Raw genomic sequence first — 9,151 nt, forward strand, 5'->3', positions numbered from 1 at the left:
ACTGCCCTTCTCCGTGCCTGCCTACGGCTGTGCTGCAGCAGCATCTGCTAGGACACTGGGATCAGAACTGTGCCCCGGCAGTCATGTTCTCTCAATTTTTAAATACTGAATAATTTAACATCATAGTTCTGTTATTGAAACAGTATTGTTTAGCTCACATCGCTTTAATAGGTCTTATTACTTAGATTTAGCTTGGCCCGCTGTGCATGCACACGGCTGATCCCAGAACAGTGTGAGCCCGCCAGCCCGTCTCCGACCGCTCTTCCAGTGTCCCAGCTCCCCTAACTTGTCTCTTTGATGGAAATAATCATAGCTTATAGTCACTGCTACATCAGCTGCACCCTCCGGGCTGCTAAGCATCCAAGTGACCCCTGCAGTGCCTTTGCTTAGGCAGCCAAAAATCCCGAGGCTTGGTACGAGAGTGCAGTACTTTCTCTTTGCAAATAATGCTGCGTGTGTGATAGGGCGGGCTGGCTAATTCCCTGGCTGTGCCCATCATTCACAGAGCAGCGCTTCTCTGAAGCTGATAAACCAAAGAACCAAGATGAATTTCTCTTCAGTAATTTTCCTTTTGCCCATTACCGCGTGCACAATATAATATAACTGCACATTTCTTTGTGACTCAGAAATAAAGAATTGTTTAGATGTTTATTAAACAACAGAGTTGAATGAAATTAGTCACATTATGTTGTCTGGAGTATGAAAGTTAATTGGAAGACACAATGATTTACTAAAGTTTGAAATCCCAAATGGGATTTTGAGTAAGTTAATGACAACTAGAATCAGAATGTAACTGTGGAAAATGGAAATTTTATTTTAATTCCTACTGAAGTACTTTCGTAAATGAGCTTGCTCTCAACTCATTGTGAGAGGTTTATCACAGCTTGGTTTGCCGTTACATATTTAAATGTTATCCAAGGGTACGTTAAATATGGCGACTGGATCACATTCATCATAGGACACTGGAATAGCAATTTAATTTTTCTAAATAAAACACAAGAGGGGAGTGAGAGTGGCAACTGGGAGGAATTTCCTGGACAAAGAAGCTCAACAACAGCAACTGCCTGGTAGCTGAGGAGCAGGGGCAGCCGGGCAGCCCTGCCGGGCACCCCCCAGCAAACCCCCCCATCCCACGGCGTTGCTCCCCGAAGGACCCATGCAATGGTTTTGATAACGTACATGCAAAATGTCAACACCGTCATTTCAGAAAAGCCAGCATGGCATTTTCAGAATATGTTTCCACCTCCGTCTTTTGTGCCTGCACTCTTTTCTGGTGCTGTGGGGGATTTTTTCCGTAGAGGAGGCACATCTGCAGAAAATGCTGGCGTGTTTATTCCCTAGAATAAAGACAAATAATAGGAAGGGATCCAAATTCTCTCAGCAACAGTGGAATAACTCCACAATAGCCCACAGAGCCCAATGAACAACACACAAGGCTAAAACTGGATTTATACTGCATGCATCGGAAAGGAAAACGCATGCCATTAACAGGAAAGCTTAAATCAGTGGAAGAAGGTGGAAATGTTGCTTTTCCTACTGAAATGCTTTTTAACGTGATTGCAAAGAGCCCGAAGTGCAAAAGCGAGGCAGCCACCAGATGGTGCAGGTGGCATCCCCAGGTCTCCTCGCTCCCGAGGTGGGCAAAGGCATCCGAAAATGAGAAGCAGTGTTTGGTAAATGGTAAGGAAAGAGATGTTGTTTATTTTCAGTACCCTAGGAGTATTTCCAGCAGTGGAGTGTAATGAAAAGGGAGGGGGAAAAAAAAAAGGAAAGAAAGAAAATAACAGAGAAGTGTCCCTGTATAATAACTGCTCTGTCACTGCTTGCGATGTATCGCATAGTGGGCTGGATGCAAAGTGGAGATGCTACGCTAACCGTGCTTTGCCTCAAAGGACCTTCAAAGGCCACAGTCATTTTACGAGGGCACAAAACTAAACTCTCCTGACTTTTTTTTACCAGGATAGCACAGAATTTTTGCAAAGACATTTTTGTTGTTATCAAGAGATGATCAAATTCCCCCATCACATCATGCCAGGAAATATAATCATTTCCTCAACAACTTTCCATCCTCCTCCTCTCCCATGGAAGAGCCAACCGCCTCCTCCTCCTCCTCTTTCACATCCTCCTCCTTCACCTCCTCCTCTTCCTCCTCCTCTTCCATGAAAGTGGAGGCGCCAGCTGGCATTAAGAAAAAAATGCCCGTTTCCTTCTCTTTTCCTCCCCACCATAACATTTACGAGTTTCAATTTTACTTGTGTTTTCTACCACCAGTTTGGAGAAACTCCTTGCTGGTCATGAGCATGTTACCTGCCCTGGGAGCTGGGGACAGTCCCATGAGCTGGTGATCCCTGACTGCAAGGAAGTTAATCCAGTTTGCACAAGTTGAGGACCAGATCCTCTCAGCATTTTATTACAATCTTCTTTTTCCCCTTCATTTCTTCTTACATCTCTCTCCCACTGATCTCTTAATCCTTGTGCTCAGCAGGTTGTTTATTGTTTATCTAAACATCTCCTACTGTTGTCTAATATTCCCTTCCAGCCCTCCTTAAACGTTCGGCTTCTCCTGCCCTTTCTTAGCATAAACCAGCCCAGGACTGAATTGCATTGCAGTCCTTTCAGTTTAACATCTGCTTATTTTTCTCCAGTTGCTCTTCCACAAAGTACTGTATTTCAAAACAATCTTGCAGCTCCAATATTTTGCTCCTCTAACAAACACAGAGCTCCTACAGAGCTCTGCTGAGAGACACCTGAGTTTACTACAGGTTTAAAGATCACACCTTTCCAGAAGCATCAGCTCTTGCACAACTGGAAATGAAAACTATGAACATCTTGTGGATTATTTTATCTTCAGTCAGAAATAGAGTGCTTTCGCAGACTGCTATCTGCTCATTCCTCTGCAAGGATAGAGAAAAAAAAAAGATTATACAATGCTATAAGCTTAAAATATGTAGAAAAGGGAAAAATAACAAATCTGAAACATTTGCAAGTAAAAGCATATCATGCAATTTAAATTCCTCTAGAATTTACAAAACAGAAAGTTGTCAAGTGTCAGTCCAAATTTCTCCTTATATTTCATGTTTTTCACCCCCACCTCCAAACCTCCACCAAATTCCCAGTACACATGGCAGCGGGCTGGGGAGTGCTGATGAGCACGGTGAGCATGAATCGCCCTCCAGCAGAGCCGGCTGCTTCCCGGAGCTGACCAAAAGGGCGAATTACGGCTTCAGACTGCTCATGGGTCCCCTCCACGTAAAGGACAAATTGCCCTTGGATTGACATGTGACACGGTCGCACTGGTAAGAAAGATAATCTGTAATTTAAGGAAGAGTAATCTGGGATAAGAAGGTTTTACAGGGATCTAAATAATTCTTGAAATTGTTATCTACTGCATTTGAAAGTCCCCCCCCCCCCCAAAGCTGGTAACTGTGTTCCTTTCTTTGCTCTCACTCCCATTAGTATTGTAAATTTAATAATACTGCGAAGCTGCTTCATCAATGCTTGGCTTGCTGTCAAGCAGGAATTTTGTAAAAAAACTGGCTGCCATGCTGAATGGCTGAACTAACAAACAGTATCCAAAGCTACCTTGCTTTATCTTTGCAATATACCCTCCTCCTTGCTCAGAATTGCTTTTAACAGCCATCAGCCCAACCGATATTGGTACCATTCCAAATACTTTGTAAGTTCCTTTTGCACATCAAATATCTCTGTGAGCGTTCACCCATTTTTCCCGATTTTTCTGATTGCCCAAGACTAAACAGCAAAGATATAAGACATTAAAATGCTTTGGCCATTGCCTTTTGAAACCTTAGTATCTCTCCAACCACCATCTTTTGCTTAAGCACAAAGGAGCAGGAGGTGGTTGGAAGCCGAGCTGGGTGACAACTGCAGAGAACACCGTATGGAGAGTTGGAGGGGATGATAATCCAGCCCGAGATGCCTGAGGAGCTGAGTAAGACCATCGGGCAGAATTTGCTGGTCAGCACTGAAGTGCACCAAGAGATGCGGGGCTCCTGAAAAGCCACAGGAGCCTGTGGCAGAGCAGAGATGCTGCGCAGTGACTGACTGTGGCACGGGGTTTGTAACCGGCACGGTGAGGTGAACTTGCTGGGAGGGGGGGTTACTAGTTTCCTGCGTGAATGTATTGACCTAGTTTTCTGGCAATTCCTGGATTTATACTTAGGAAAAAATATTGTACTGACTTTTCAGAATACATACTGGAGAAGGGAAATAGTGTTATACATATCAAGTAGGTCCTTTTTCAGTTACAGCCATTTTAAAACGGTTTAGCAATATATATATGAAATAAATGCAGTAAGGCTGCTACGAAGCTCATCTATACACTGCTTATTAATTCCACAGTACCTCCCATCTGTGCATCACTTAAGGTGAAAATGTATGCCTTCCCATGCCTCCTAAATTATGTCTATTTTAAGAAATATTGAGTGAGACACCAGGGTTCAGCAGGACACTTTGTCAGCACATTGATTGGGATTTGCATGGCAGGGCAGTTTGTGTACAGTCCTGTTTCTCACAGCACGCCCGAGTGTTAACCACGAAGTGAATTCCCTTGCAATTTATAGCCCTGTTCTTTTCAATTTGCTCCCCTAAGTCATTTGGCTCCTGACAGGTCTCAATTCCAAACGCTGGATTGTTCAGCACAAAACAAAATGACATTGTTGCCCTAATCAATACGTACTCGTGGTAAACTGCAAGTGTACGTACGTCTCCCAGACTGGGTTTTACAATGGGAGTTTTTTCCTCCGGCTGCCCTGTGCCGTGGTTGCTGAGTGCAGGAGCTGGCTGCAGAGCCATCCCACCTGCAAGGGGCTGAAGCCATTCCACCAGAATTCAAACGCCAATACCTGTTATATCAAATGGAGACAAAACCATGATATACATCCACTCAAGCTACCCTAAAGAGTGAAGAATATGCAAATATCTTTCTCTTCTTCACGTGCTACATTTTACAGGGGTTTTTTTCTCCCATTTTTTCTTCTCGTTTTCTGTTCTTTTTATTTCCCTTCGTACTTCCCCACACTCCCTGTTGCACCTCCCTCGCTAGCCCACCATCCGCAGGCTCTCGCTGTCTTCCCATCTCCCACCTCCCACCTCCGCCCTTCCCCAGCCCGAGGCTCGCAGAGGAGGGCTGGGAATGCCAAGAAGGACCAAACCCAGCCCTCGTCACGCAGCCCGTGTCCTTGCAAGCGTACGACAAGCCCGTGGTCTTTCTGCCAGCAGTGATTGTTGAGGAAACCTGCCTCCATGATTGCCCTGCAACAGAAATGGAAGCAGTGCTGCAATTTCCATTACTCTTGCACAGCTCCATGACAGTACGTGCAAAGCAAGGTTGGCCAGGAGATCCCATTCCTCCAGCCAGCCGCTCAGTTTGTTTCCTATCATTTAAACCCCTACTGGTGACTGGTTTGGGTGAAGAACTCTCAGAAACCAAAAAAATCCGTAATAAGAATCAGATCAGGTAAAATAAAATACATACAGAGCCACCTTGGAAACACAACTTTGCAGCTGTGGAAATCCCACTCCTGCAACAGGAGCAAAGGGCTTTCTTCTCCTGCAGGTCTGGGTCCATGGCCAGCATGAGGAGAGGTGGTGGAAAAGGAGGAATGCAAGTTCAAAGGCGTATTTGTGTCCCTGCACAGGAAATACAGAGCGATGTACTGGGATTGCATCAAAAAGCACTGATTTCCCACTGATGGGAGCGAAAGAAAAGGCAAGCTCACTGTCAGCCCTGCACATCGGTAGTGCAGCACAGGCCCAGGGAGATGAGAAAGAAATGCCTGTAGCATTTTCTCCCAGCATCTTGAGCCTTGCTGCCCAGCACGGTGGAAGTGATGCCATCCTCTGTGAAAACATACAGGAAGCTGCCTTCCTATTTCTGCAAAGTAATGTGTGAAAAACACCTTACAGATTCTTCAGTTCAGAGGGACTATTCCAGCCAGAAAGTAATACTTAATGTCACTATCCACCATGGACAGAATAGCAGTTACACCTTTGCTGCTATGCAGCAAGCTTCACAAGAATGAAAAAAATAAAGACAAATAGATGTTAGAGGAGACAAACAAATAGATGTTAGCGATACACTGGCCTCTGCTGACAGCACCTTGTCATCCCTGGGAAAACCCTGCCACGTTTTTGTCTGAACAGTTTCCACTAATGAAGTTAACCAGCATCCCAGAAATAACACACAGATGTTATATGGCATTAGACTGTCACATATTGATTAAAAAACCCCAATGCCTCCATGGCAGGAGTAGCCGTTTTAGCTACATTTTCAGAATCGACATATTTAAATATAGGAAGATTGCTGCCAGTCTTTACCTTTACGCAGCATAGCACCGCATGGGGTGGGTCAGACTCCGTCTTTAAATATTTACAAGACATCCGCTGTCATCTTGCTCGGAGACGGCAAGGCAACCTGAAAGCTCAGAGAAATATAATATCCCTCTCCCTCTCTTTCCTGGCTGCAAGATCCAAATGTGCTTTCTCTACATTCAACCTTGATCAACTTTCCCCTGATTTTTCTGTGCCATGTCTGAGTATTTAGATTGCCTGTCATTAGCACAGGGCCAGAAACAAAGTCAGGTTTTTGGTTTCCCAGTCCCTGATTTTCAGACCGTCCGAGTGAGAATGAGACTGCTCCAAGGGGAGCGACTGCCAAGAGCCCCGCGACCGGCTCCCATCGTGGCTGCTCAACCATGTATATACCATATATATGCTGGGTCCTTTGATTGCTCTGAGAAGCTCTGCTGGTTTTGGTCCAAGCAGGACTTACAGCCTCCGTGTGCGAAGCTGCAGAGGGGCACTGGAAGAAGCAGGTCCGAAAATCCACCCTGTAAGTACAACGGTGCAAAATGTGCCAGCACCGCGTAATTAATATCAATCACCACCAAATACAGAGGACTCGACATTCAAAAGAAACCTGGAGGTAATTGCTTGTCAATCTACCTTTTAGGCCATGCATTTGCTGATAGGTTTGTGTGAATCCTCATCTATGGTGGCATAAAAAGCACACGTGCTTTGTACAAACACAGCCAATGGGTGCTATATTTAAGTTTAAGTAAAAAACATCTAAATAACAGATGGAGCAGGGCATCTACAGACCAAAAATAGACATTTCTTTAAAAATAGATGAAAGCAACATTTAATTTAGTTCAAAGGTTGAAATGAACCATTAAGAAATCTAGGCTCATCTAAATACCTGCTTGTCATGTATATTTAATTGTTTTCATTTCCATTTCCATTTGGATTGTGCTCTGTGCTTACACAATGACCACAGCTTGTCCTGAAGTGTCTGACCATGGAGAAAGATCTTATAGTATTCCTAAAAGGAGAAGAGGAGGAGATTTCTGGGCAAAAATAGATACCGAAAACACCCAAAAGTCTGTTATGAAGAATTATTAGTCAGTCCCTGAGTGGGAACCAGTGTGCTTGGCACAAAGAAAGTACAAAAGCAGGGGTATGTAGCAGGGCAGCAACAGGGCAACGCATTACAAATATGTGTCTTAAAAACCCCTGCTACTTGAAGACAGTTTGGTAGAACTCATCACATAGGAAATCACCATTTTCCTTCTTTTTCTTCAAACCAGGACAAAACTGTGGAAATATCACTCCTTCCAGAGAGCAGCATCCCAGCAGCTCCGCGCAGGCGGGCTCGCCCCTGCCCTTCGCTGCTCTCCCCTGCGTGTGGAGGGTTGTTATACGCGACCTAGAACTTCTAGGGGTGGGAGATGCAAACCACTTCATTAGTATGACATCAGCTGCAAAGGGTATTTTAGAAGTAGCTAATTAACAAACTTCTGATAAATCTAATGTGAGCGGATACATGATGTTTGCTGTTACTCTGCCTGCAGGTTCCAGACTGCAGCTCTAAACATGTTTTTCAGAGTCCTTGAAAAATTCATTTTCTTCACAACTCTACTCACTATTTATTAATTACTCTTATTCTGAATTCTGGATCACCATAATTTCCTCATTCATAATTTTTCCCTCTCTTTCTTATTAAAATGTAGTCAGGAACCTGAGTACACGCCTCCTGGTTTTGAGTGTTTTCACCTTTGGGCAGTAGGCATGGGGAGCCCATTTCGCTCTGTTTGAGACAAGGGAAGAGCAGTAGAATATGAAAACTTCTGTGTCATAGATCCAGTTTTGTTTCTGGCCATCAGAAGTTTTTTCCAAGCCAGCAGCCCTCTCTGTGACCAGGTTTCCCCCATATCAGGTACTTCCATGGCCCCAGCAGTGGTGTACACGAGATCCTCAAAGTCTTAAATATTTTCTCTTTGGAAACTCCTGCCAAGGAAGGTTGTTTTTCAGTTGAGATACCAAAACGCAAAGAGATCAAGACCTGGCAGTGCTTGACCATGCAAAGAAACTGTTTTCTCAGTACAAGTGGCACCTTAAACACCAGGATGTTTTTTCTGCACACGTACGATTCCAGAGAGTTTTCTGTGTCCGTGGTCCCAGTGCTGGTTAAGCATCTGGCTGGAACTCCCTGATCTTCCTAACAGCTGTGGCCAGAGCTACTTCAGCAGGTTTGCCATCATAGCTGTGTCAATTAGGGGCATGAAAATGTGTCCTACTAACTGGCTTCATTATGAAAACAAGTTATTACATGTCGATTCAACTAATGTGAGCATAAAAAAAAAGAAATCTCTTTCTTAAGCATCGTTTGGACAGATGGTTTTTCCTCCTTTGTGAAAAGTTTGGGTTTTCAACACAAGCTGCCTCTCCAGTGGAAAGGAGGTGGGGTAATCATCTCCTAATTAATGCTTGACTGGCTGAAAGCACATTTTTTGAGTAGAAGGTATTAGAATTAGTTTTCTCACACAAAATTCAGACATAAAAAAGAAATCATAAAACCACTACTCTCTTGGTTAACATCAGGAAAATTTGTATTCAAGAAAATACTACAACTGGGGTCCTGATTCTTTCCCATTTTACACCATCTTGCAAGAAAAACCTGAATAAAGGCTACTCAGGAGTCCAAAGTCTATTTTCTTAGGAGGTGAACCACATACAACCAAAGAATAAAGTGACAATTCCTTCATGTTTCTGACTCAAGGATTAGAAAAATAGTCTCAGCAACACTGATCAATGGGAACTTCAAAGAGAAACGTGGACCATCTATTACATTTTC

Source organism: Harpia harpyja, chromosome Z (genome assembly GCF_026419915.1).
Source record: "Harpia harpyja isolate bHarHar1 chromosome Z, bHarHar1 primary haplotype, whole genome shotgun sequence".
Classification (NCBI taxonomy): Eukaryota; Metazoa; Chordata; class Aves; order Accipitriformes; family Accipitridae; genus Harpia; species Harpia harpyja.